The sequence below is a fragment of the Pleurodeles waltl genome, chromosome 8 (assembly GCF_031143425.1).
Source record: "Pleurodeles waltl isolate 20211129_DDA chromosome 8, aPleWal1.hap1.20221129, whole genome shotgun sequence".
NCBI classification, from domain to species: Eukaryota; Metazoa; Chordata; class Amphibia; order Caudata; family Salamandridae; genus Pleurodeles; species Pleurodeles waltl.
In genome coordinates this window covers 1,233,154,013-1,233,180,961 of record NC_090447.1, presented here as the reverse complement: position 1 = coordinate 1,233,180,961, position 26,949 = coordinate 1,233,154,013, and positions in this window count along the sequence as shown.

The window sequence follows — 26,949 nt, the reverse complement described above, 5'->3', positions numbered from 1 at the left end:
GTCCAGCCTCCCCCCTCCAACCTCCTCCACACAGACCCAATCCCCTGTACCCCTGTACCTCAGCCTATCCCAAGCACACCATCAGACCAGCATGCACACACATCAACACACAAGAGTGGCTCAGGCAAACATAAGCACCACACATCCCACAGGCACCCACACAAACACCATACCCATGCAGACATACCAACATCTACTTCCTCCACTGTGTCCCCCTCCTCCACGTCTCCCTCCTCCCTCCCAGTCTCTTCTCCACTCACATCTGCATGCTCTTCATCCTCAGCCACTACCTCCATCATCAGCAGGCCCATCACCACACACCGCTCACGTGCAATCACCACCCCCACTACCATTCACACATCCCCTGTGTCCTCTCCCAGTGTGTCTGTGAGCCCTCCTCCCAAAGTACACAAACACAGGCACACACCCACCCAACAGCCATCCACCTCACAACAGCCTCCGGCCCATGCACCTTCACCCAAATTCAACAAATGTACACCTCCTACAACCACTACTTCTTCCTCCACTCCCAAACCCCCTCCATCTACCCGTCCCAGTGTGTCTAAGAAACTTTTCCTGGCTAACATTGACCTCTTCCCTACACCTCTCTGGCATACCTCGCCTCTGAACGATTCATTTCAAAACAATACCCCATATTAGCTGAAAAAAGTCCACTATAAATACATGGCTGGATATTGGCGATAACAATAATATACTAAAGGAATGCAAGCTATTTGATGACTGGGGCATCCTTATCAGTGAACCCACTTGTGAAAAATACCCGCACATATTAACCAATGCACAAATGACCAAGTCAAATAAACCCAAAGAAATCAGGAGTATATTAAAGTGCACAAAAACAAATTACCTCCCCCTCTTGGGAGCAAAATATAACAGTGCACATATCAAATACATAGGGTGGCAAAAATAAGAGGGTACCTTTGATAAAAAACATCCTGCAGGCACATCAGGCCCCTAACACAATGTAATAGGGCAACTATGAGGCCAGGCAAACTATAAAATTGCAGGTAGATACCAATACTTAGTAATAACACCACAATCACAAATAATGTCTGTTGGAAAATGGGTTATTGGTAGGGGCAGGTAAGTACCTACACTTAGCAATAGGCCACTAACCTCCACTTAGGTACAGTTAGGTCTCAGTAAATTAAACCCAACTCAACCCTTGGTAGCTTGGCAAAGAGCAACAAGGCTTAACTTAGAAGACAAAGCATAAAGCATTCAAATATCACAAAACAGTAAATAAATAAAACACAGGAAACAGTTTAAAGATCCCAAATCAATGTATAAAAATTGGAAATATTTTTAGCTTTAAAATGACACAAAAACGAATAAAATCAGAGAAGGGGAACCAGAGATATGAATTTTCAAAGAATTATTGCTTTCTAGCGCATAGGAACAAAAAGCGCCAATCTGGTCATCTGGTCGCACCTCGACCGGGGCAAAGTCAAAGTTTGAGGCCGACCGCAATGGAGCCCGGCTCGGCTACAGCCTGCGGGAGGCCTCAGTCAAAAGTTTACCTTAGGACTTGGTCGTTTTTCTGAAGATTTTCTTCAGCGGGACGAACCTGCCAGTCCAATCCGACCTCCTGGAACTCTTCCTCAGATATGCGTCACGGGAGCCCTCTGTGGAGATGTTTACCTTCTAACTTAGTCGTTCTTTTGAGATGAAAATCCTTCGACCAGGGCAAACCTGGATCTTGATCCGACGTCCTTGGAGCCCTCTTCGGATACGCTGGCTGGGAGGTCCTGGTCAACTTCCTACGTTCGGACTTAGGGCCAGATGTAGGAAGCCTTTTGCGCCTCGCAAAGTGCGAAAAATGCAGTTTGCGAAGCGCAAAAGGCCAAACGCGATGCACAACCACAAATTGCGAGTCAGTACCGACTCCCAATTTGAGGCTGCGACTCGCAAATAGGAAGGGGTGTTCCCTTCCTATTTGCGACCGCATCGCCATGCTGAGTTGCTTTGGGACCGCGAATGCGGTCGCAAACCAACTCGCAGTTACCATCCACTTGAAGTGGATGGTAACTCATTTGCAAAAGGGAAGGGGTCCCCATGGGACCCCTTTCCCTTTGTGAATACCAATAAAAATATTTTTTCAGAGCAGGCAGTGGTCCTATGGACCCCTGCCTACTCTGAAAAAACCGAAACCAAATGGTTTCGGAATTTTTTCTTTTTGCAGCTTGTTTTCCTTTAAGGAAAACAGGCTGCAAAAAGAAAAAAATAACTGCTTTATTAAAAAAGCAGTCACGGACATGGTGGTTTGCTGTCTCCAGCAGGCTACCATCCCTGTGAGTGCATGGACTCGCTATGGGGTCGCAAACTGCGACCCACCTCATTAATATTCATGAGGTGGGTCTTTGCGACCCCATAGCGAGTCGCAGAAGGTGTCTGAGACACCTTTCTGCATTACATTTTGCGAGTTGGAAATTGCGAGTCGCTATTACTCGCAATTTGCAACACGCAAAATGTTTTTTTGCTACATCTGGCCCTTAATCTCTTTTTTGGATATTTTCTTCACTGGGAGGAGCCTGCAAGTAAGGTCGGGTCGCGGTTGAGGCAAGCCGGCTAGAGTTGCCATTGCGGGTCGGTCCCTCTATGGAGCTTTTTTCAAAAAGTTCTCCAAAGTTCTCCAAACTTCTGGATCTTCTTCTAGATGTTCTTTTAATGTTCTTTTGAGGTCCACAGTTCACCCAAGGTTCCAGAAGCTTTGAGATGCTCCTTGGGGTGTGGACTACAACTCCCAGAATGCACCTGGCGCAAACTCCTTTTTAGCCACTAGACAGTGGTCAGCTAGTTAGTTTCTTCAGGAGTTGGTGAAGGGGACTCTGGTTAGCAAGTTTTCACCGGTGGCAAACAGGGAGTCCCTCCTTGAACCAGTTGAAGCCAGGCAAAGTTCTTCTTGTGGTGAAACTCAAGTGTGCAGCTGGTGCAGTCCTTTAGAGTGCAGTGTCCAGGTGTAGGTCAGGGGTCCATCAGGGCGGTCATTGTTCTTCTGTAGTTCTTCCTGGTAGGGATCTGGTAGGGAACTGAGGTATAGGTGCAAGTCTGCCAGTTTTATCCTTGCTCCTGGGTGAAAAGCAGGGGGGTCCTGGTTCTCCAAACAGGGGCAGGGTCCTTCCTCCTGTGATGACCACTTCCTGGGAAGTGTGGCAAAAATCAATCCCAGGGAGCAACATTCCTCAAAGATCCATCATGGCTGAAAGTGATTTTTGGAGGTTACATCTGGCTGAGCCCACCCACTGATGTGGCTAAAAATCCTAAACACACCCCACTCCTACCCTCTCCTAATCTAATCAAGGGGGCACCTAATTGTCTGGGTTTGCAGGATGTGAGGGTGTTGCTGGGTTACTCCGTTTGTCCTTCTCTGCCTTTGAAGACCAGTTTGGCAGCCCTCCCCATTCCTACTTCCCCATCTGCTGAGGGGAGATCTCCTCCCGCAGGCACATCTCTTTGTGCTGAGCCAGGCCACTTCACACCTCATCGAGGCAGCCTGGTCAGGCTTCCAGAGGCTGGCCAATCAGAGCACAGCAGCAGAAACACTGCAGGGCTGGATTTGGCAACTTTTCAGGTAAAGTTTAAAACTCTTCACCTGAACAAGTTATATTAAATCCAACAACTGGAAGTTGTGGAATTTATTATAAAAATTAATTTGATATCATATTTCTGGTATCTGTTACTTGAGGGGAATAAAAAAATTAAAATAAAGTCTCCCCATTCTAGTTACATGACATCCAGCCGTAGGGGCATATAGGGCACACCTCAAGGGTGACATATGTGAAAATAAGGTAGTTTAAGACTTTGGAACTACTTTTAATTCCAAAGTCGAATTTGCATGTAACTTTAATTTAAAAGCAGCCAGCAAGGCAGGCCTGCCTTCAAAATGACATTGGGCACCTCAGCAGTGCACCTATGGGTGCTCTACCCATGCTAGGGTCCCTAAACCTAAATGCCCTACCATATACTAGGGACTTATAGGTAGGTTGACTTAGCCAATTATAATTATCCTAATTTGCATACTGATTTCACACAGAGCACAGGCCCTGGGAGTTGTTAGCACTACCATGGGAACCATCAGAGTCAGGAAAACACCAGCAAAAAAGTGACAAATGGGGGCAAAAAGTTAGGGGGCCTCTGTAATCTGCCCTGTTCTCTCACACAAGCCCCCCCCTGCCCACACGCCCAGGAGACTCAGCCCAACCCGAGGAGAGTCTTCCTGGCTTGTCGGGCGAGGAAGACAGTGAAGAGAACAGGCTGTCCCTTTGCAGGGCCTACTCTGCCTTACATCCTCCTGCCATGGTCATTCCCTCTGGGTAGTGAATCTGTCCCAACAGTGAAAGGACCCTTCTCAAACTGAAACTTCCCTCTAGGGGGTCTTCCTCCTCTCTCTCTGCCAACTTGGGTAGTGAGGTGCCCACCTCCCCTACCCCTAACTTTGCTAGGGCAACACCAGCTTACCTAAAGAGGTCACCCAACACTTGAGCAATCCCACCATGACCAACAGGGTCAGGGGGCCTGCTTTGCTTTTGGCCCTGGGATCTGCCTCCCAGGCCAAGTGCAGTTCTGCTGGACCTTCAGCTCTCTTTCCCTGAGGGACAGGTTCTATCCTCCTGAAGGGACCCCCTTCCCCCAACTAGCTTTGGGTATGACCCTAGTGACTGTGTGTATTGAGGACCGGTCTTCCTCATCCTCACTTAGGCTCAGATGCCCTCCCTCCCCTGAGTGGTTGGAGCTAGCATCCTCCCCTTCTTCTTCCTCCTCTTGAGTTTCCTCTGGGCCTACCTCTTGGGCCTCAGCCCATGCTGTCAGGAATTTAATCAGGACATGCTTCCTGAGGTCAGTGGTTGCAGGCAACCCCCTTGCAGTACACAACCCCCTAAGCTGGACTACTGTCAGTGTGGGTGGGCTAGCCAGATCAAGCTCCATGGTTCCCTAGTTTTGTGTCAACAAAAACTTTTTGCAAAAATTGGAAACAAGAATTTAGAAAAATCACAAAAATTCTATAATTGAAATTGATCCAAATAAAAAAAAAAAAAAAAAATTGCACTAGGACAATTGAAAGGATTTTTCATTTGTTTTACTTAAAACTGTAATGTGATACTGAACACAAGTACAGGATCCCACCACTGCACACCAAAAATGTTGGAAAATGGGTTATTGGTAAAGGCAGGTAAGTACCTACACTTAGCAACAGGTCACTAATCTCCACTTCGGTCCAGTCAGGTCTCAGTAAATTAAACCCAGCTCAATCCTTGGTAGCTTGGCAACGAGCGACAAGGCTTAACTTAGGAGACAAAGCATAAAGCATTCAAATATCACGAAACAGTTATTAAATAAAACACAGGAAACAGTTTAAAGATCCAAAATCAATTTATAAAAATAGGAAATATTTTTTAGCTTTAAAATGACACCAAAACGAAAAATTTCGGATAAGGGGAACCCGAGATATTATTTTTTAAATAATTATTGCTTTCTAGCGCAAAGAAACAAAAAGCGCCAATCTGGTCATCTGGTCGCACCTCGACCGGGGCAAAGTCAAAGTTTCAGGCCAACCGCGATGGAGCCCGGCTCGGCTACAGCCCGCGGGAGGCCTCGGTCAAAAGTTTACCTTAGGACTCAGTTGTTTTTCTCAAGATTTTCTTCAGCCGGACTAATCTGCCAGTCCAATCCGACCTCCTGGAACTCTTCCTTGGATACCCATCGCGGGAGCCCTCAGTGGAGATTTTCACCTTCGGACGTAGTCATTTTTTCGAGGTGAAAATCCTTCGACCGGGGCAAACCTGGAGCTTAACCGGACGTCCTTGGAGCCCTCCACAGATACGCTGGCTGGGAGGTCCCAGTCAACTTCCTACGTTCTGACTTAGTCTCTTTTTTGGAGATTTTCTTTACCAGGACGAACCTGCAAATCAGGCCGGGTCGCGGTTGAGGCAAGCCGGCTAGAGTTGCCGCCGCGGGTCGGTCCCTCTATGTAGCTCTTATCAAAAAGTTCTCCAAAGTTCTCCAAACTTCTGGATCTCCTTCCATATGTTCTTTTAAGGTTCTTTTGAGGTCTACAGTTCACCCCAAGGTTCCAGAAGCTCTGAGATGCTCCCTGGGGTGTGGACTACAACTCCCAGAATGCACCTGGTGCAAACTCCTTTTTGGCCACTGGACAGTGGTCAGCTGGTTGGTTTCTTCAGGAGTTGGTGAAGGGGACTCTGGTTAGCAAATTTTCTCCTGTAGGAAACAGGGAGTCCCTCCTTGAACCGGTTGAAGCCAGGCAAAGTCCTTCTTGTGGTGAAGCCCAAGTGTGCAGCTGGTCCGGTCCTTTAGAGTGCAGTGTCCAGTGCAGGTCAGGGGTCCATCAGGGCAGTACTTCTTCTTCCTGGTAGGGATCTGGTAGGGAACTGAGGTGTGGGTGCAGGTCTGCCAGTTTTATCCTTGCTCCTGGGTGAAAAACAGTGGGGTCCTGGTTCTCCAATCAGGGGCAGGGTCCTTCTTCCTGTGATGACCACTTCCTGGGAACTGTGGCAAAATCAATCCAAGGGAGCAACATTCCTCAAAAATCCATCATGGCTGAAAGTGATTTTTGGAGGTTACATCTGGCTGAGCCCACCCACTGATGTGGCTAAAAATCCTAAACACACCACTCTCCTACCCTCTCCTAATCTAATCAAGGGGGCACCAAATTGTCTGGGTTTGCAGGATGTAAGGGTGTAGCTGGGTTGCTCCAAATGTCCTTCTCTGCCTTTGAAGACCAGTTTGGCAGCCCTCCCCCTTCCTGCTTCCCCATCTGCTGAGGGGAGATCTCCTCCCCCAGGCACATCTCTTTGTGCTGAGCCAGGCCACTTCACACCTCATCAAGGCAGCCTGGCCAGGCTACCAGAGGCTGGCCAATCAGAGCACAGCAGCAAAAACACTGCAGGGCTTGAGTTGCCAACTTTTCAGGTAAAGTTTAAAACTCTTTACCGTAACAAGTTATATTAAATCCAACACCTGGAATTTGTGGGATTTATTATAACAATCAAATTGATACCAAACTTCAAGTATCTGTTACTTAAGGGGGCTTTAAGAATTAAAATAAAGTCTCTGCATTCTAGCCTATCGAAGCCATTCACTACAATGAGGGAAAAACAAATTTGGCTGTTTCACCTCACCAGGGCTTACAAAACTATTTTTATAAGGTCCCTGCTTATAGGTACATGACATCAAGCCCCAGGGGCACACAGGGCACAATTTAGGGGTGACTTGTATGTAAAAATAAGGTAGTTTAAGACTTTGGAACTACTTTTAATTCCAAAGTCGAATTTGCATGTAACTTCAATTTAAAAGCAGCCAGCAAGGCAGGTCTGCCTTTAAAATGACACTGGGCACCTCAGCAGTGCACCTATGGGTGCTCTACCTATGCTAGGATCCCTAAACCTACATGCCCTACCATATACTAGGGACTTATAGGTAGGTTGACTTAGCCAATTATAATTAGCCTGATCTGTATACTGATTTTACACAGAGCCCATGTCTTGGGAGTACCCAGGGCACCATCAGAGTCAGGAAAACACCAGCAAAAAAGTGGAAAATGGGGGCAAAAAGTTAGGAGGCCTCTGCAATCAGCCCTGTTCTCTCACAATGTCCGGTTAAGGTCTCAATAGTTTACCTTTTCAACCCTTGGTAGCTTGGCTTACAAGCAGACAGACTTAATTTAGGAGACAGGTGTCTAAAGCATTTAATATTAACAAAACAGTAGATAAATAAAACACAACACACAATAAAATCCACCACCAGTTGATAAGAATAGGAATTATTTGTATATTTAAAATGACACCAAAACTACAAAAATCCAATATAGGGAAGCAGCGATGTGCATTTTTAAAGAATAAATAAAAAAATGTGCTTTTTGGTGCCTAAAAGTGAAAAGCTCCAACTGAAGCTATCTGTTTGCACCTGACCGGGTCAAAGCCGAAGTTTGAGGCCGACTGTGACAGAGCCCAATTCGGATACACTAAGCAGTAGGACTCAGTCTAAATTTTACCTTCGCACTTAGACACTTTTTTCATTCTTTTTTTATTGACGTCGAGTGCGGCTCCTCAGCAGGCTGGGTTGCGAGTCATCGTCAGCTTTGTTCAGCGGGAGACTGCAGTGAAATCTTGGAAGTCTTGTTTTTCATCATTAACAGGCAGGGCTCCTGAGCTTTCATCGGTACAAACCTGAATTTTAGGCCGAGTTGCAGTTCGACATTGCCGGCTTGCTCTTCATCGGCGGGTCAGTACACTTCTGGAGCTATTTCACAAAATTTCTCCAAATTGCTTCAAACTTCTGGATCTTATTCCAAAAGGTATTTTTGGGGTCTTGATGTGTCCACAACACCAACCAAGGTTCTAGAAGCTCTGAGTTGCTCCTTTGAGGGTTGGGGCTACAATTCCCACAATGCACAAGGTCAAATCCTTAAAAGTCCACTGGATGTCAGCTGGGCTCTTCTTGCAGAAGTTGATGCAGGGGACTTTTGGTTGTTCTTTTGTACCTGTTGCTTGCAGGAAGTCCACTCCTGGGTTTTTTGAAGCAAGGCAAAATTCTCTTTGTGGTGAAATCCAGGGTGTGCAGCAAGTGCAGTCCATCAGAGTCCAGTCTTTCTTGGTGCGGTGCAGAGGTTCAGCAGGGCAGTCTTTCTTCTGATTTCTTCCAGCAGGGACTTGAGTTGCTGGACAGCTCACCCATACTTATCCTGGTTTTGGGCTGGCAAGCCGGAGGGTACCCTTACCAGTGGGGTACAGGGTGCCACTCTTTCCCCTACACACTCCTATTTGAATTAGAGAGGTTCCCATCTGGCCAGAGGTGCAGGAAATGGGGAAGGTGTAGTTTCTTCCCAACTGTCTTTCCTCCTTTAAAGACCAGTTTTGTTACCCAACCCCGTCCTGCTCTGGCATCTGCTGTTGCAAAACTCCTCTCACCAGATGTTTCCTTTGTCTCAACCCAGGCCACTTCACACCTCCTTAAGGCAGCTTGGCTCTTTGGTGCAGCCTGACCAATCATAAGAGGCTACTACAGGGATTATTTTAGGTGACATTAGGAAAGCAGTTCTTCTAAAACTACTTTCCTCTAATTGTTATAATGCATCTAACCTTGGCAAGTGGTAGGATTTATTGTAACTATTAATGTGACACCTTGAATGATATAATTAGCTCATTCCTATTAAAAGTAACTATTAATGTGACACCTCGAATGATATCATTAGCTCACTCCTATTAAAAGATAGACTTTATTATTGTTAAATCAAGTCTTCCCATGTGAGCTTATGTACTATAATGGAGAAAATATAAGATTAGCCACTTTTCCCTCACCAGAACTTAAGAAACAACTTTTACAATGCCCCTGCTTACTATTACACTGTGCCCCACCCTTGGATCACCTAAGGTAGTCTTTAGGGGTGACATATGTAAAATAAGGTACTTTAAGATTCCAGAAGTACTTTTAATTCCAAAGTTGAATTTGGAATTAGTTTTAGTTTAAAAGCAGCCTGGAAGGCAGGGCTGGCTTTTAAAATGATAGCAGACACAACAGAGGTGCACACATTCTTGCATTACATCTATTGGGCCTCCAAACCTATATGCCGTACCATAAACGAGGGGCTTATAGATAAGTTGCCAGATCCAATTATAATTATGCCTAATTACTAGGTACCCTTTAAACAGAGCACTGACCTTGGGCCTGGTGGCCTGGTTAGCAGAGCCCAGGGTGCAGTCAGATTCAGTAACCACCAGTATCAGTTAAACAATGTGGTGATAAGGGCAAAAAGGATGATTTCTTCACACCAACTATCACCAGAGGTTTATCCCTGACCATACCTGGATGTATGTCCCTTAGTAGCATTGCAGAATGAACCACTTGCACTTGGCAGATAATAGTATGGGCATTAGAAAGCTCATCACACTTTAATTGAATTGAATTTACCACAAGTACCTAGTCTGTAGGTTTAGGTACAGTGGTTGTTTACAATGGAACCATTGATAAATGTATTTCCATTGTACTTGACCAAATAAGGGAATATAACATCAGATTAGCATTGGCAGTATAACCATAACTGCATAACAGAATGATTCACATGTTACATACACCAGTAATGGGACCCAGAACACATCTTGCAATTTTATGGACTTGCACTTGTAGAATTGTTATCCTTGTTTGATGTAATCATCGCATATGGTGGTCATTAATAAGGGGATTTACAGTGTTACCTGCACTTCTTGTTCCCTTGACCCCATGCAGAGCCCACCCATGAATGTCACTAATAATGACTTTTATTAGAGCACCTTGAACTTTTGCTTGGACCTTAAATGTTTTTCAAAATGTATTTTTATATTTCTGCTTCTTGGACTAAGGACCAGATGCACAACCTTTTGTTTTGAAACTCGCAATTTGTGATCCGTTTGCGAATCACAAATTGTGAGTCACAAAACAAAATGTACGACGATGTTAACCACACTGTTTGCAATTTCCAAATGGGTTGCAAGGAACCTGCCTCATGTACCTTCTTGAGCCAGGTCGCAATTTGTGACCCATTGGGAATGGCATCACTCACAGGGATGGTGGCCTGCTGGTGTCAGCAAACCACCACGTCCATCACTGCTTTTCAATAAAATAGAGAAAAACAGGAGGCATTACAAAAATAAAAATGAAAAGTTTTTTTTTCACTTTTTCAGAGTAGGCATATAGTTAGAAGGACTTGGAAATTTTGAAAAGCAGGAATATGGAGAATAAGTGCACACAAACTAGACCTCACTATTGCATTTTGCCTTCTCTGACTCACGTCCAGGTTACCGGCGTGTTTCTGTGGCTTTTCGCTTTGCTGCAGTTTGCAAGCAATCAATATATTCCACTTACTTTTGTTGTTTCCCCCTTTTAAGTTCTCTCATGCTTATAGCTTCCTGTTTTCCGATGTTTACCAGATTGTTTTTGTGTTTCTCTGTTAGGGTATCTTTGGTACCTATTTACCCTTGCAGTCACTCCTCAAGTTCAGTTAGTCCTCTTAGTGTCCTAGAGACTCTAGCTGGTGTCCAGGTTTACCAAATTCTTGTAATAATGACTTTCAGTGTTAAGATTGATAAGCCTGATTAGACTCAAAATATTGCTTTCACTCTTGTGGATCCATTGTAATCAGTTTATATACAACTGCTTCATTCCAGGTCCTGTGGTTGCGGAAGATCAGTCCCTTACTCATGCCTGAGATAAATCAATCCAAGGAATATTTCATTCCAATATTTCCTGTACTCATTTCTGTGTTCTTCCCATGTCACTACCGTATGCTTATTGTTATATTGATATGGTCAAGTAGGGATTCATTAGGTCCTCTCTCCGAGAACATGACGTGTAGGAGAGAGAAAGTGAAAATGAGAGGACTATAGAGTGGGCATTTCTAGTGCCTGAGATTATCAAAGTAGGAGGCAAGGTTGAAGGCGAAGTCCGCAGCTGAGGGAGATGAATGGGTGACAGATGCACAGTGGAGGGAGATTAGGTTATGGATGAGCCTGAAAGTAAATGGATTTGACAGTATCTATGGCTGATAAGAAGGCACAAATGCTGTGTGAATAGGTGTTGAGACTGATCCAGGGCTACAGGAATGATATGGCTGAGGTAAAAGTGTGATGGGGATCAAACTCCATTTCCATAGTATACTTACTTGGTCACAATCAAGTGGTTTTTACACTGGTGCCAAGTTATAGAGGAATTGTTTTAGAAATATTGTTATAGAGTTTGTAAAGAGATTCTGGTGGTCATTACAACCCTGGCGGTCAGTGTTAAAGCAGCGGTAAGACTGCCAACAGGCCGGCGGTAAACAAATTTGAATTACGACCGTGGCGGAAACCGCCAACAAAGACAGCCACTTTAACACTCCGACCGCCATGGCGGTACAAACAAACAGCGCGGTGGTCACTGCCAACAGACAGGCGGAGGACAATGTACTGCCCACAGTATCACAACCTACCAATCTGCCACCTTTTCCGGGGTGGATTCACCGCGAACAAAAACACGGCGGAAACTGGAAGGGAAAACGCTCACCTCTACACACCCCATGAGGAACCAGGACGCCATGGAGCCAGAGCTTCACATTTTCCCAGCCTTTATCTTCTTGATCCTCTACCAGGAGCATGAACACCGGCGGCGAAGACCACAGTGAGTACTGCACCTACGACACAGGGGAGGGGGGAGGGAAAAAACAGGGACACACACACGCAACACGCAACACCCCCACCCCCATCCTCACCCACTACAACACACACACAAGTATATGTTGATACATTACAGTTACACCCCCCAACCTCCCCCGTAAGAATGCAAAGACAAAAGGAAATGAGTGTAACCATTGTAATCTATTAAAATCCAGTAGGCAAAAATATATATACACTATTAATAAATATATAAACCAAGAATAGAAGTCCAGTTATTGCTCCATTTAAGTCCGTGGAACACTGGGCCCACACTGCATGGTCGAGGCCCACTCAAGGTACCCGAACATGATGGAGAGAACACTGCAGGGGCATCAGATAGAAATAAAACAGGCACCTCAGGGGGAAGGGAAAGGGAGTGCTCTTCAACCGGTTGAGTGCATGACGCCAAACCCACAAGGGGGCCCCATGCCCACTGTTCAATCCTGGGGAGTGCAAAGCCACAGTCTCTCAAGCCTCTACAGTGGGTGGGTTGCCCACTGCTTTATCTTGGGGAGTGCAAAGCCACAGTCTCTCAAGTCTCTACAGTGGGTGGTTTGCCCACTGTTCAATCCTGGGGAGTGCAAAGCCACAGTCTCTCAAGTGGATAACAGTCTCTACTGGTTCTGGAGGGGGCTTTGTGCCCAGAGTGCTTCATCCTGCCAAGGACTGAGGTAGTGGATTTAACTCTCTACTGGTTCTGGAGGGGGGCTTTGTGCCCAGAGTGCTTCATCCTGCCAAGGACAGAAGTAGTGAATGCCTTTCTCCACTGGTTCTGGAGTGGGCTTTGTGCCCAGAGTGCTTCATCGTGCCAAGGACTGAGGTAGTGGATGTGATACTCCACTGGTTCTAGAGGGGGCTTTGTGCCCAGAGTGATTCATCCTGCCAAGGACAGAGGTAGTGGATGCCTTTCTCCACTGGTTCTGGAGGGGGCTTTGTGCCCAGTGTGCTTCATCCTGCCAAGGATAGGGTGAGTGGATGCATGTCTCCACTGGTTGTGGAGGGGGCTTGGTGCCCAGAGTGCTTCATCCTGCCAAGGACTGAGGTAGTGGATGTGATACGCCACTGGTTCTGGAGGGGGCTTTGTGCCCAGAGTGCTTCATCCTGCCAAGGACAGAGGTAGTGGATGCCTTTCTCCACTGGTTCTGGAGGGGACTTTGTGCCCAGTGTGCTTCATCCTGCCAAGGATAGGGTGAGTGGATGCATGTCTCCACTGGTTCTGGAGGGGGCTTGGTGCCCAGAGTGCTTCATCCTGCCAAGGATAGAGGTAGTGGATGCCTTTCTCCACTGGTTCTGGAGGGGGCTTTGTGCCCAGTGTGCTTCATCCTGCCAAGGATAGGGTGAGTGGATGCATGTCTCCACTGGTTCTGGAGGGGGCTTGGTGCCCAGAGTGCTTCATCCTGCTCGTGGCGTACTCAGTATCGTCAGTGCTCTTGGAGCTCATGGGCCAGCAGTGCTTGTGGCGGCGGTGTCCTGTTCAGCGGTGCTTATGGCGGCGGTGTCCTTTGCAGCGGTGCTTGTGGCAGTGGTGTCCTGTGCAGCGGTGCTTGTGGCAGCGGTGTCCTTTCAAGTGATACTTGTGGCGGTGGTGTCCTTGGCAGCGACTCAGCTGCTGGCGGTCCTGTCTGGGCCTGCGGGGCTGCTGCTGGCGGTCGCCTCCTGGCCAGCGGGGCTTGTGCTGGTGGTCCTGTCTGGGCCTACAGGGCTGCTGCTGGCGGTCGCCTCCTGGCCAGCGGGGATGGTGCTGGCGGTCCTGTCTGGGCCAGCAGGGCTGGTGCTGGCGGTCGCCTCCTGGCCAGAGGGGATGGTGCTGGCGGTCCTGTCTGGGCCAGCGGGGCTGATGGCGGTCACCTCCTGGGCAGCCTGGCTGATGGCGGTCAGCCTGGGCAGCGGGGCTGATGGCGGTCGCCTCCTGGGCAGCGGGGCTGATAGCGGTCACCTCCTGGGCAGCGGGACTGATGGTGGTCACCTCCTGGGCAGCGGGGCTTATGGCGGTCGCCTCCTGGGCAGCGGGGCTGATGGCGGTCTTCTCCGCCGTGCCGATCTTCCCAGACCTGATGGGTTTCTTGTGCCCCTTCCCCACCTTGAAAGGTGTCGCAGCTAACTCCACACTCTCACCTGTACCCCTGGGAGCGGCTTTGGTGTCTGGTGTCTTCCCCCTCTCCCGCCAGGCACTGGCCAACTTTTGATGCTTGACAGGTGGGGGACTGTCCGTGCTGTGGCTCCTTGCCACACTGGCTGCCCTGCTGCCTGGTGCACTCCAGAATCCGGTGACTACTTGCACCACTAATCCCGCCGATGTCGTGGCTGAGGTGCTAGGTTGGGACCTGGAGAGTCGGGCCCTAGGAGACTGACGGGGTGGGGGAGGTGAGGGAAAGAGGTCAAGGGTGGACAGGAAAAGTTTCTTGGGAACACTGGGACGGGTAGCTGGAGGCGGTTTGGGAGTGGAGGAAGAGGTTGTGGTTGTAGGAGGTGTACGTTTGGTGACTTTGGGTGAAGGTGCATGCGCTGGAGGCTGTCGTGAGGTGGATGGCTGTTGGGTGGGTGTGTGGCTGCGTTTGTGTACCTTGGGTGGTGGCGTCACAGACACACTGGGAGAGGACACAGGGGAGGTGTGAATGGTAGTGGGGTGGTGACTGCACGTGAGCAGGTGTTTTGGTGTGTGTGCTGGTGATGGAAGTAGTGGCTGTAGATGTAGTGCATGCAGGTGTGAGTGGAGACGAGACTGGGAGGGAGGAGGGAGACGAGGAGGAGGGGGACACAGTGGAGGCAGTGGATGTTTCTATGTCTGCATGTGTGTGATGTTTGCGTGAGTGCCTGTGGGATATGTGGTGCTTATGTTTGCCTGATCTTCCTTTGTGTGTTGGGGTGTGTGCATGCTGGTCTGATGGTGTGCTTGGGGTAGGCTGAGGTAGAGGGGTGTGGGTCTGGGTGGAGGAAGTTGGAGGGGGGAGGCTAGAGACAGGGACAATGGCTGCCCTCAGTGCTGAGGCCAGAGTCTGAAAAGCTTGCTGAAGGGCTGCCTGACCAGAATGAATGCCCTCCAGGAATGCATTGGTTTGTTGCAACTGCCTTTCTACACCCTGAATGGCATTCAAAATGGTAGACTGCCCAACAGTGAGGGACCTGAGGAGGTCAATGGCTTCCTCACTGAGGGCAGCCGTGGTGACTGGGGCAGCGCCTGAGGTGCCTGGGGCAAAGGAGATGCCCATCCCCCTGGGTGAGCTGGCATGGGGCAAAGGCTGAGGGGCTGCTGGGAGGGCGGTGCTGGAAGGGGGGGTGGTGGCTGTACCTGTAGATGGGGGGGGCACAGATGGGCCCGCCACCACAAGGGAGCTCCCATCAGAGGACGAGTCCGTATCACTGGTGTCAGCTCCTGTCCCCGCCGTGGAGCTCCCCTCACCCTCCGTCCCACTGGTGAAATCAGACTCCGTAGTGTCGCCCTCCAGGGCCATGCGGGATGCAGCCCCCTCCTGCTCCGGTGCCACTGCTCCTCCGCCTGATGATGCTAATGCACACAAGAACAGGGAGACCACAAAAAGGGGGAGGACGACAGAAGAAAGACATGTTGAGTGCATGCATTACCGCTACCGTTGGCGGACACGACAGACACAGAAGCCCCCTGCACTACGCCACGCACTTGGGGTCCACTATGCAATCCCTGGGACATGGCCTACAAGGCTATGGCCGACATCTGCACACATGGATGTCACGGGAGCCTGACTAGGTGTAGTTGGCACTGTACCCAGGTGGGGTGTGGTGCCACAGTGCCTGCCTGAAAAAGGGGACCTAACTAGCACTCTTGCCCTTGCCTAGGGGAACCCACAGCCCACCTCCCCCACCCAGACACCTCCACTGCAAGCTGAATCAGCAGATTGAGAGTGTACTCACAACCTTGCTGTGATGCCCTCAAGCGCCCATCCAACTCCGGGTACGCCACCACCAGGATCCTGAACATCAGGGGGGTCATGGTGCGACGGGCACCCCTCCCACTTTGGGAGGCCATCCCCAGCTGGGCCTCCGCTGTCTTCTTGCTCCAGCGGCGAAGGTCCTCCCATCTTTTACGAAGGTGGGTGCTCCATCTGTGATAGCCCCCCAGAGCCCGGACGTCCTTGGCGATGGCACGCCAAATATCCTTCTTCTGTTGGGCGCTGACCTACAGGAATTGTACAGGGGAAAAAGAGAAGTTATTACCAACTGCACATCACAGTCATTGGCCTGCATCCCTACCCTTGCCATGTGGCACATGCACTCACCGTCGTTTCATGCACGCCTCATTCTCCCCCCTATCTTTCATCCACCCCACTCCACTCAGGCATAGCCCATACAGCATGCTCCCAGTGTACTTACCTGTTTGTCTGGAGGACCGTAGAGTAGCGTGTACTCGGGGAGGACCCCATCCACAAGTTTCTGCAACTCCTCCGATGTGAAGGCAGGGGCCCTTTCCCCAGACACTTGAACCATTGTCTCTTCCAGACTGAGGTCACAGCAGCACTTACAGTGTAGGTCCTCTCCTGTCGAAGATTAGGTATAGAGTGATTGAACAGATAGAAAATGGCGGTCACGTCCACGGCTGTGCGTACCGTCACCGCCGGTGTACATCGTCATTGGCTCCTGGGACCCATAGGGTCCAATGTTAACCAATGCAGAATTGCGCCACAGTCTTCGACCGCCTGCCGCGACGGTGTACAATGCCAGCGCAGTTACCTCATATCCCATGGTCCCACTTTACAGGTCAGGCAGCCGCCATTTCAGGGGCCCACATGGCTCTATTTTTAACTGTGACACACATACCTAGGCCTTGCCTCAACACTCATACATGCTAATTTCGGATTATGAATCGTGTTCTGTGTAAGCTGTGTGTACGTACCGCTGAGTTTGTTGACTCTGGCTCACTGTTGTCCTTCATAGGCACCGTCCGCTGGGATATGTGAGGAGATGGCGGCATCCTCTGGTGTACAGACCGCTGGTGGACCTGTCGACAATGGAGGAAAGACATGTAATCATCACCTACAGGCTTGATCGTGCCACAATCCTGGAACTGTTTGCCCAGTTGGAGCCAGACCTGATGTCAGCTATCCGCCATCCCACAGGAATCCCCCCTCAAGTGCAGGTGCTGTCAGTACTCCATTTCCTTGCAAGTGGGTCTTTTCAAACAACAGTGGCCATAGCATCAGGGATGTCCCAGCCTATGTTTTCCAACGTGTTGTCCAGAGTGTTGTCTGCCATGCTGAAACACATGCAGAGCTACATTGTTTTCCCTCAGGTGGAGGATTTGCCTACAGTGAAAGGTGACTTCTATGTCCTGGGACATATCCCCAACATCATAGGTGCCATTGATGGGACACACGTGGCCTTGGTCCTCCCCCGCAGGAGTGAACAGGTGTACAGAAACTGGAAGAGTTATCATTCGAATGTGCAGATGGTGTGTTTGGCAGACCAGTACATCTCCCATGTCAATGCCAAATTCCCTGGCTCAGTGCATGACGCTTACATCCTGTGGAATAGCAGCATCCCTTATGTGATGGGGCAACTCCAGAAGCACCGTGTGTGGCTATTAGGTGAGCACCTGGAACCAAATCAGTGGGAATAGTTGTCTGGATCTAGGGATATCCCTACAGGTTAGTGTGTGTCTAACAGTTGTCCCTCGCCTTTTTCAGGTGACTCTGGTTACCCCAACCTGTCATGGCTACTGACCTCAGTGAGGAATCCCAAGACAAGGGCAGAGGAACGGTACAATGAGGCCCATAGGTGAACTAGGAGGATTATAGAGAGGACCTTCGGCCTCCTGAAGGCCAGGTTCAGGTGCCTCCATATGACAGGTAGTTCCCTATTCTACTCACCAAAGAAGGTATGCCAGATCATCGTGGCCTGCTGTATGCTTCACAACTTAGCTTTACAACGACAGGTGCCTTTTCTGCAGGAGGGTGGTCCAGATGGAGGTGTTGTGGCAGCTGTGGAGCCTGGGGACAGTGAAGATGAGGAAGCAGAAGAAGAGGACATCGACAACAGGAACTCGGTTATCCTACAATACTTCCAGTGAGACACAGGTAAGAAGACAATCCTGCCTACTACATGTAATTTAACACTACTACCTCTCTACTGTCTGTCCTTTTCACCCAGTGTATGGTCACTGAGTTTTCACTGTCCCTTATGATTTTACAGATGTGGGTCCCACTGTGTGACATCTGCTTTGTTTCCTCATGGACTAGAGCTGTGTGACATCGGTATGTTGACATTACAATTGAAAGAGCATTTTGTCACTGTAATTGCTAATACACTATTTGGAAATCACAGACAGACTCCAGATTGTTTTGTGCTTTAAGGGTGTTTATTTTAGTGCTCAATATTGGAGAATGCTGTAAAATGGTGAGGGCTGATGGTGGAGGAATGCCCATGGCAGAGTCCAGTCTATATGTTTCACAGGTGCATTGTCCAAAGGGGCCTAGGAAGTGGAGCTGGGGCAGTTTGAGGATGGACAGGGTGACAATGTGGGACAAAAAGATGACATTCAGGGCCGTCTCATTTCTTGGCGGGGGTCTTGGCATCGTTCTCAGTCTTTGTCCTGGATCTCAGGGACCTTTTGCAGGGTGGTTCTCCCTCTGCAGGGGGTGCTGGTGTGGTAGTCCTGTGGCAGTGCCTCCTGTCCACTAGCGCCGGTGGAGGTGGTGGGCAGTTCATCGTCCAGGCTAGTGTCAAGGGCCCCTTGTTGTGCCACAGTGTCCCTCCTGGTGTTGAGGACTTCCTTCAGCACCCCTTCGATGGTGCCCAGGGTGGAATTGATGGATCTGAATTTCTCCCTGAAGCCCAAATACTGTTCCTCCTGCAGCCGCTGGGTCTCCTGAAACTTGGCCAGTACCGTTGCCATCGTCTCCTGGGAATGATGGGATGCTCCCATGATGTTGGAGAGGGCCTCGTGGAGAGTGGGTTCCCTGGGCCTGTCCTACCCCTGTAGCACAGCAGCCCTCTCAGTTCTTCTGTTTTCCTGGGCCTCTGTCCCCTGAACGGTGTGCCCACTACCACTGCCCCCAGGTCTCTGTTTTTGTTGGGTTAGCCTGGGTTCCCTGTGGTGGCGGACACACTGCTGATTGACGTGTCCTGGGACAAAGGAATGGCCCACTGGGTGGGTGCTGTGCTGGTGTTTCCAGAGGGGGGAAGCTCTGTGGTGGCCTGTGACTGTGTGAGAGAAACTGACTGTCCCGAGGTCCCAGATGGGCCGGGCTGGTCATCTAGATCCAGTTGGACAGAGCTGCTGTCATCACTGTGGGCCTCTTCTGTTGGTGGTGTGGACATGTCTGGACCCTCCTGTCCGGTGACGTTGGGTAGGGGTCCTGCAGGGGTGTAAAAGCATGATTATTGCATCTGTGTGTACCATGGTGTGCAATGGGTGGTTGACTGTGTACCCCAGTGCTTGCATTCCTGTGTGGGACCTTGTGTGATGATGGTTTAGGGGGGTGTATGGGTATGTGCCGTGGCCATGCATTGGTGATGGGTGTCCATGCTTTGGTGTTGCATGAAGGGCTTGGTGTTGGGATGTGTGGTTTGTGATAGTGGGACATGTGTGAGGAGTTGGAGTGATGGGGGTGAGGGCGAGGATGGAGGTATGTGATAGCATGCAGGTAGGGTGGGGGATAAGGTAGTTAAGGTTTGACTTACCAGAGTCCATTCCTCCAGCTACTCCTTCGAGGCCCTCAGGATGCAGAATCCCCAAGACTTGCTCCTCCCATGTTGTTAGTTCTGGGGGAGGAGGTGGGGGTCTGCTGCCAGTCCTCTGTACTGCTATATGGTGTCTGGATACCATGGAACGCACCTTCCCCCGTAGGTCATTCCACCTCTTCCTGATGTCATCCCTCTTTCTTGGGTGCTGTCCCACTGCGTTGACCCTGTCCACTATTCTTCGCCATTGCTCCATCTTCCTAGCTATGGAGGTGTGCTGCACCTGTGCTCCGAATAGCTGTGGTCCTACCTGGATGATTTCCTCCACCATGACCCTGAGCTCCTCCTCAGAGAACCTGGGGTGTCTTTGCCGTGCCATGGGGTGGTGTGGGTGATGTGTGGGGAAAGTGTGTTGTGATATGTGGGGTGATATTTAGTGGTGTGTTGTGTGGGGTGCGTGGATGTTATGTGGGTGATGGTGTTGTGTGCCTGTGGATGCTTGTTTGTAGATTGTAGTGTCTCTCTCTGGCCTTCTTTCGGGATTTTTGTTGTAGGGGTCTGTGGGTGATGTGGTTGTGTGTTTTATATTGTATTGGGTGTGTGGGAGTGGTGTGTGTATGCGTGTCAGGTGTGTGTATTTTGAATTGTCCAATGTGGCTGTGCTTTGTAAATGTGTGTGTATTTGTGGGTCGTGATAGTGTGGGCGTATTCCTGTTGGCGTGACGGTTGAGGTTTTGTTTTCACCAGTTTATCACTGACCTTTGGTGTGGCGGACTTGTGTGGGTGTCTGGATTTTAGCGGATTCCGAGCTGTGGGTCATAATGACCGTGGCAGAATTCCGCGGCGGTGTGTTGGCGGTCTTCTGCGCGGCTGTAAGCGGCTTTTACCGCCAATGTTGTAGTGACCCCCTCTGTTTCTTAAACGGGGTTTATGTTGTGTATGCTATAAAGGAAGAGAGAATAGCTAACATATTTATGATGATATGGTCAAAGGAAAATGGCTGGAGAGCTATTTAGTGTTTTAAAGGTAAGCATATAGTCAGGTGGATTGAAAAGTGTGTGCATGGAGGTTAATTGGATGTTTTGCAGTGAGTGAGCAGCAATAAATTGGACAAACAGGGTTATCTCTCCGATAGTGGTTGCTTAAGTTGGTTTAGAGATCCCCAAGAAAGAGGAGTAGATTTGTAGGGGATCCTTATTTCAGAAGAGCATCACTATCTTCAGAGAAAAATTCAATGTCTCCCAGTAAATGCTAAATATCCACAAAGGGTGCTAAAGTGTGTAATGACAGTGATGAGAAAGAACTCAAAGGTTGAGGGACGAAATGCCAGTGTAGGGATAGCTTTAGTCCTAATTGCTAATGTCCATTACACTGCCTTCGTGGTAAATGCTCACCTTGTGGAAAAAGGTGATAGGGAATGTGTGAGAAACTGCTGGTGTTGTAATGTCATCAGTGTCAACCCAGGTCTCTGCCATGTCCTGAAGTGCAGTGGATGTATGTGAACTTCAATGTGGGAAGCGATATAAGGTGCTTTGTTGAAGACTGATCAAGCATTCCATGAACAGAATCCAATGAAGAAACACCCTGGTTTGCAGTCTTTGAAGGTGAGCATCTGTTTCAGCTTTAGTCAAGAAGGATTAATAAGGTCTGTGGTATTGCTGGGCAATTACATTTAACCACATTGCTGCATACATCATGTTCTTAAAATGGTACCACTTGATGATTTATTCATTTTTCTTTTAATTATGATACAGATGCAAGACATTTTCTCTCAATGAGACTCATGTCTACCTAATATACCCACAAAGTTATGCCCATATCAGTTGCCTGAATTAGATTTAATCCATGATACTGAAGAGATGAAAACAGAAGACCATCTCTAGTTGGTGGTTCACTTAGATTAAGTAGTCTATGTTACATATTTCTCCATCCATAAATAAAATGCCTTGAGCTGATAAAATGTAAGTATCTACCCCATTTTAAGTTTAGAAGAACTTTATTAGCTTAAAGCAAATACAAATAGAATGATGAATTAAGGTTATTATAAAGGTTAAAAATGAAGGGGGAGGGAAGGAGATATACATTGTCATGATAAAAAACATACAAAATCTAATTTAAGTAAAAATATAACAATAATGAAATACATGCTCATATGTAAATAAAACATTGTGAGGTTACGATAATTGATACATTAGCTGTGAGAGCAACCTTTGAACATCAAGGGTGTTTATAAACCTGATACCTAACTGGTTGACAATACAATGAAGATTTGGCATGACTATCAAGAAAATTTGTAATGGGACTCCATAAAGTAGAACCCTTAAAGGCAAGTGTCAGATCTGAGGTTGTAACATATTGCATACCGCCAGGCTTGGACATACAATTTAGAAAAGTCCTTCCAATTTTTGGTAAGTTGTTGAAGTGTAGCTGCTATTAGAAGGTCAATGGTTCTTGTATGAGATGACACATGTTTCCAATCAGTAGATAAACAACCTAAGAAGATGTTAAAGAATGGCAAGGACACAGAGGTTTCAAAACAGTGTTGATTTGATTGCTGTGTGCAAAAAAATTAAATGAACATGTGTACAGTTGAAAAGCATATGTTACTTATCAGCTTGTTGTGAGTGGCATGACCCGCAAATCTCAGGGATATCTGGATAGATGCAATGTAAATAAAGTAGGGAAAAGAGGAGCCTTTTGTAAATTTAGTATAGTGTTTGATTGATATTGGCAGCTCTGGAGGAGGAAAGTAATTTTGTCCAAATTCGTCTTCATAAAAAAAAAAAAAAAGTCCAAACTGTTCCCAAATCATTTTCCCATGCTAGCTCAGTATCTGACTTTGGTCTATCAAAAGAAGATTGGCACAAAGCATGATATATGGCAGAGGCTTTAGGATTATTGTGTAAAAGATTGCTAAACATGGAATAGATGTGAAAGGTTGTACCTGGTTGGAGGTAATCTTAGTAAGTGCATCTAATATTATGGATTGTAAAAGGTGAAATGTAATTGAAAAGATGAAGGAAAATGGAAATAAATTGGGCTTGAGAAACAAGTAATTCATGAGGAGCTGATAGACCCACACCAGATCATATTTCTTCCACGTGTTCTAATAAACAAATCGATTCTTCTGCAGTATGGAGGTATTTTACCAAATGGGAGAGCTGAGGAATAAAGGACATCAATAAGATTATACAGCCTCACGGGTTTGAAAAAGATAGAAAAGGTGTTTAAAAATGGAAGAGTATACGTTTTGTGTTTTTTTTAGAGGTGACCAAATATTCATGAAAAGAAAAGGGAGAGCAAAAATATTCTTCCAAGTGTACCCATAAGGGAGAGTATTTGTTGGATTCTTGGCTCTAGTGAACACATTGATTTAACTAAAAAGCTGAATCGTATTTCTGAAAATCAGGGAAATTACTACCAACTGTATGATTTAAGGCATTTTGGTTTTGTTGAGAGAGGCGACATTGCTTCTTGTTCCATAAGAAAAATAAGGAAATGGAATTGATTTGCTTTGAAAATGTCAGTGGAATAGATAGAGGGATATTAGAAATAGTAAAGAAAACAATAGGTACTATCATCATGTTGATGGTGTCTAAACAACCCCACCAAGAAAGATCAAAGGACACTAGCAATTAACCAGCTTAGTTATTTTAAGTTTAAATTCCTGAAACTCAGAGAAACAGACGTTTTAAGCAATTGTGAGAACCATAACCCTACGAATTTCAGTTTGGAAGTGTTCCAAAAGAAGGCAGATGCTGAAAATGATGTCTGAAAGTGCATTTGTTTAAGGGTAAAAGTTAGCATTTATCCTGATTAGGTTTAAAGTTTAGAGTGAAGAATAAGAGGAAACATCTTGAAGGAAGGCAGGGAGTGAGTTATGAGATTTGGGAATACATAAGAAATATCATCTGCCTACATTGCTGTCTTAATTTGTTGTGTATCCCACAAGAAATCCTATATTATGGGATTATGTCTGATTCTAGAAAGAAAAGGTTCAAACGCCAGATTAAAGAGAAATGGTGAAAGGGCACAGCCTTGACAGACATCCCTATCCTGAAGGAAAAAAGAGGAAGTATGCTTATTTACATAAATGTCTGCTTGTGGCAGGAATAAAGAAGGGAAGTAAGAGAGATTATTTTAGGCCCAAAACCAAACCATTTTAAAGTATGAAAAATAAAAGACCAATTAACACGACTGAAAGGTTTCTTAGCATCCAAAGAAAATTGCTAATGAATATTGTGATTGGTGAGATTTAGAGAGGATGTTGCAAAATAGACTAGTGTTATCAGTTATATACAGATTCTTGACAAATCCAGAATGTTCATTTCCCAGTAAATTAAGCAAAAGGGATTCCAAATGATGAGCTAAAGTTTTAGAAAATAGTTTATAGTCGATGCTGACAAGAGAAATTGACAAGTAATTTCTACAGTGATGTAAATCATTGCCTTTCTTTGGAATAAGACAAATGAGGGCATCTGAAAAAGATCCAGGAGATTTACCTGATTGAAGGAAAGTGGTGATAAGAACAGAAAGTTTAGGAAGGAGTAGTTTGGAAAAATGTATGAAAAATTCAGCAGTGAATCCATCAGGTCCTGGAGCTTTGGGTGATTTCAGGGAAAATAAAGCATTAAGGATTTCAGACAAGGTAATATTGCTTTTTAGTTCTGTGAATTCCAGAATTTTATTGAAATCCTTATGTGTGTCAGAGAGGCGTTTATCAATGTTGGACGCTGCAGGGGTGTGTTCAGGGGTGTATAGTTGTTTGTTGAACTGTGCATATTTCTCCAAAATTTCTTCATCTTCATATAATATATTAGAGTGGTTATAAAAGAGTAAATTTTGTTTCTATTATTTTTAATCTTAAAAATAGTTAGCTAGTAATTTGCCAGATTTGTTCTGGCCACCATAATAATTGGCACTGGATTTAAGAAGAAAGTAAGACACAAGATCAGTAGAGAATTTATTATATTAAAGTTGGCCATTAATGATATCCTGGACGCTGTACATTTAGTGGTGTAATAAGAATTTTCTAATTGTTTGATATATTGAAGTAATTCTGTATTTTTTAAGGGATTTATTTTCATTTTGGAAATGTATCTGATAGTAAAATCGTGGGCAAAAGCTTTAAAAGTGTCCCATCTGCAGTGGAAGTCAAGATTATCTGTGTGGTTCACTTCAAAGAAATCAAGAAAGAGAGAAGAAAGTAGAAGAGAAAGTGGAAGAGAAAGAAGAACCTAAAAGTAGAGCATTATTAAATCTCCAATGATTAGATTTAACAGTGTTAGGTAAAATGTCTAAATGAATGGATACCCGGGCATGATCTGAAATTCAAATGGAGCCTTTCTCAGCGAAATGTAAATTTTATGATAGGTGGTGTCAGATAAACATATAATTGATCGTTCATTGTGAATGATCCATGGGAGAGTAGTAAGGGTATTCGCGCAAAGTTGGATTGGAAAGACTCCAAGCTTCTACCAACGTGCACTGGGAAATCGTATGAAGGAATAGTTTCTGAGGTTTGTTAGGCACCTATGCAGAAGAGGAGACGGTCACTAAAAGGGTCAGCTATTGCAATTTCCTACAAAAATAAAATTATCATCAGGGCATTGTAATTGTTTTTGAGTGATATCTGACCAAAATTTACTATCAGGACTAGTAGGACCATAAATGTTAAAAATAGAAACAGGAGTGTTATTAATCCAGAGGCAAGTGAGTAAACATATCCCCTCAGAGTCAAATTCTTGAGATATTAGATGATCATTAGAGGCTAGATGTATAATTTATTTTATCAGTTGCAAACAGCCAATTGTGCAGTTTGCGACTAGTAAAATGCATTTTGCCAGGTACAAAAGGCAAAATGTGATTTGGTAACTTGTTACAGAATTGCATTTTGCTTTTTGGATTCGGTAATAGAAAGGGGCGTGTTCAGAGCATCCCGTCCAAAAACCGAATAGCACTGAAATATATTAATATTTTGCGACTGTGAATGCGGTCTCAAAGCATTCACAGTCACCACCAACTTCAAGTTGGTGGTAACCATTTGCAAACAGGAAGGGGTCCCCTTTGTGAATGGGAGTGAAAAACTTTTTCAGAGCAGGCAGTGGTCCCACGGATCACTGCCTACTCTGAAAAAAGGCAAAGAAAACTTTTCATTTTTTGTTTGAAATGCATCCTGTTTTTCTTTAATGAAAACGTGCTACATTTATTTAAAAAAAACTGCTTTGTTTAAAAAGCAGTCACAGGCATGGTGGTTTGCTGTCCCCAGCATTCTTCCATCACTGTGAGTGCAGGCATTCCCGATGGGGTCACGAATAGGGACCTACCTCATGAATATTGATGAGGTAGGTCATTTGCAACCCCATTGAGAATCGCAAACAGTGTGCTTTACACTGTTGTACATTTTATTTTCCAACGTGCAATTTGCGATTCCCAAAAGGATGGCAAATTGTGATTCGCAAAACAACATTTTATACATCTGACCCTAAGTGACTTATGACACAATGTAGCAACACCATTTTTCTTAAAATTACCCACCCACCCTTGCTTCAATTTTTTAGACTCAGTTTCAGTAAGATGTGTTTCTTGAATAAGTGCAATATCAGCATTCAAGTGTGATAAGTAGGTTAAAACCCTCTGCTGTTTAATTGGTGAACCTAAGCCTTTGACGTTCCAAGAAACCATTTTTACTGCCATAGAACAACAATTTGAAAAAAGTTATTCGAGCATGAAGAAAGAACAAATAAGGTGAACCAAATTGGAAGCAACAAATGGCAACATAGGAAGGAAAGCAGCATGAGGGATAAGCAAAAGTATTTCCCAAAAAGGAAGGGAAGTTATCACAGAAAGAATAAAGTGATGAAAACGCAGAGGAAAAGAGAAATGCAGAAAAATGTAAAAATAGAATGAAGAACATGAGTGAAAGAAAACATACCTATAAATGTAATAAAAAAAGATGGGGTGTTGTGACAACATAGAAGGATGACACATCTGAGCTCCAGGTAGATGACGTAAGAGGAGAAGGTGGACAGACTAGGGTAATCACAAATTACTTTCTGGGAATGGAGACCTGTAAAGAGAAAACTAGGGTTAGTAT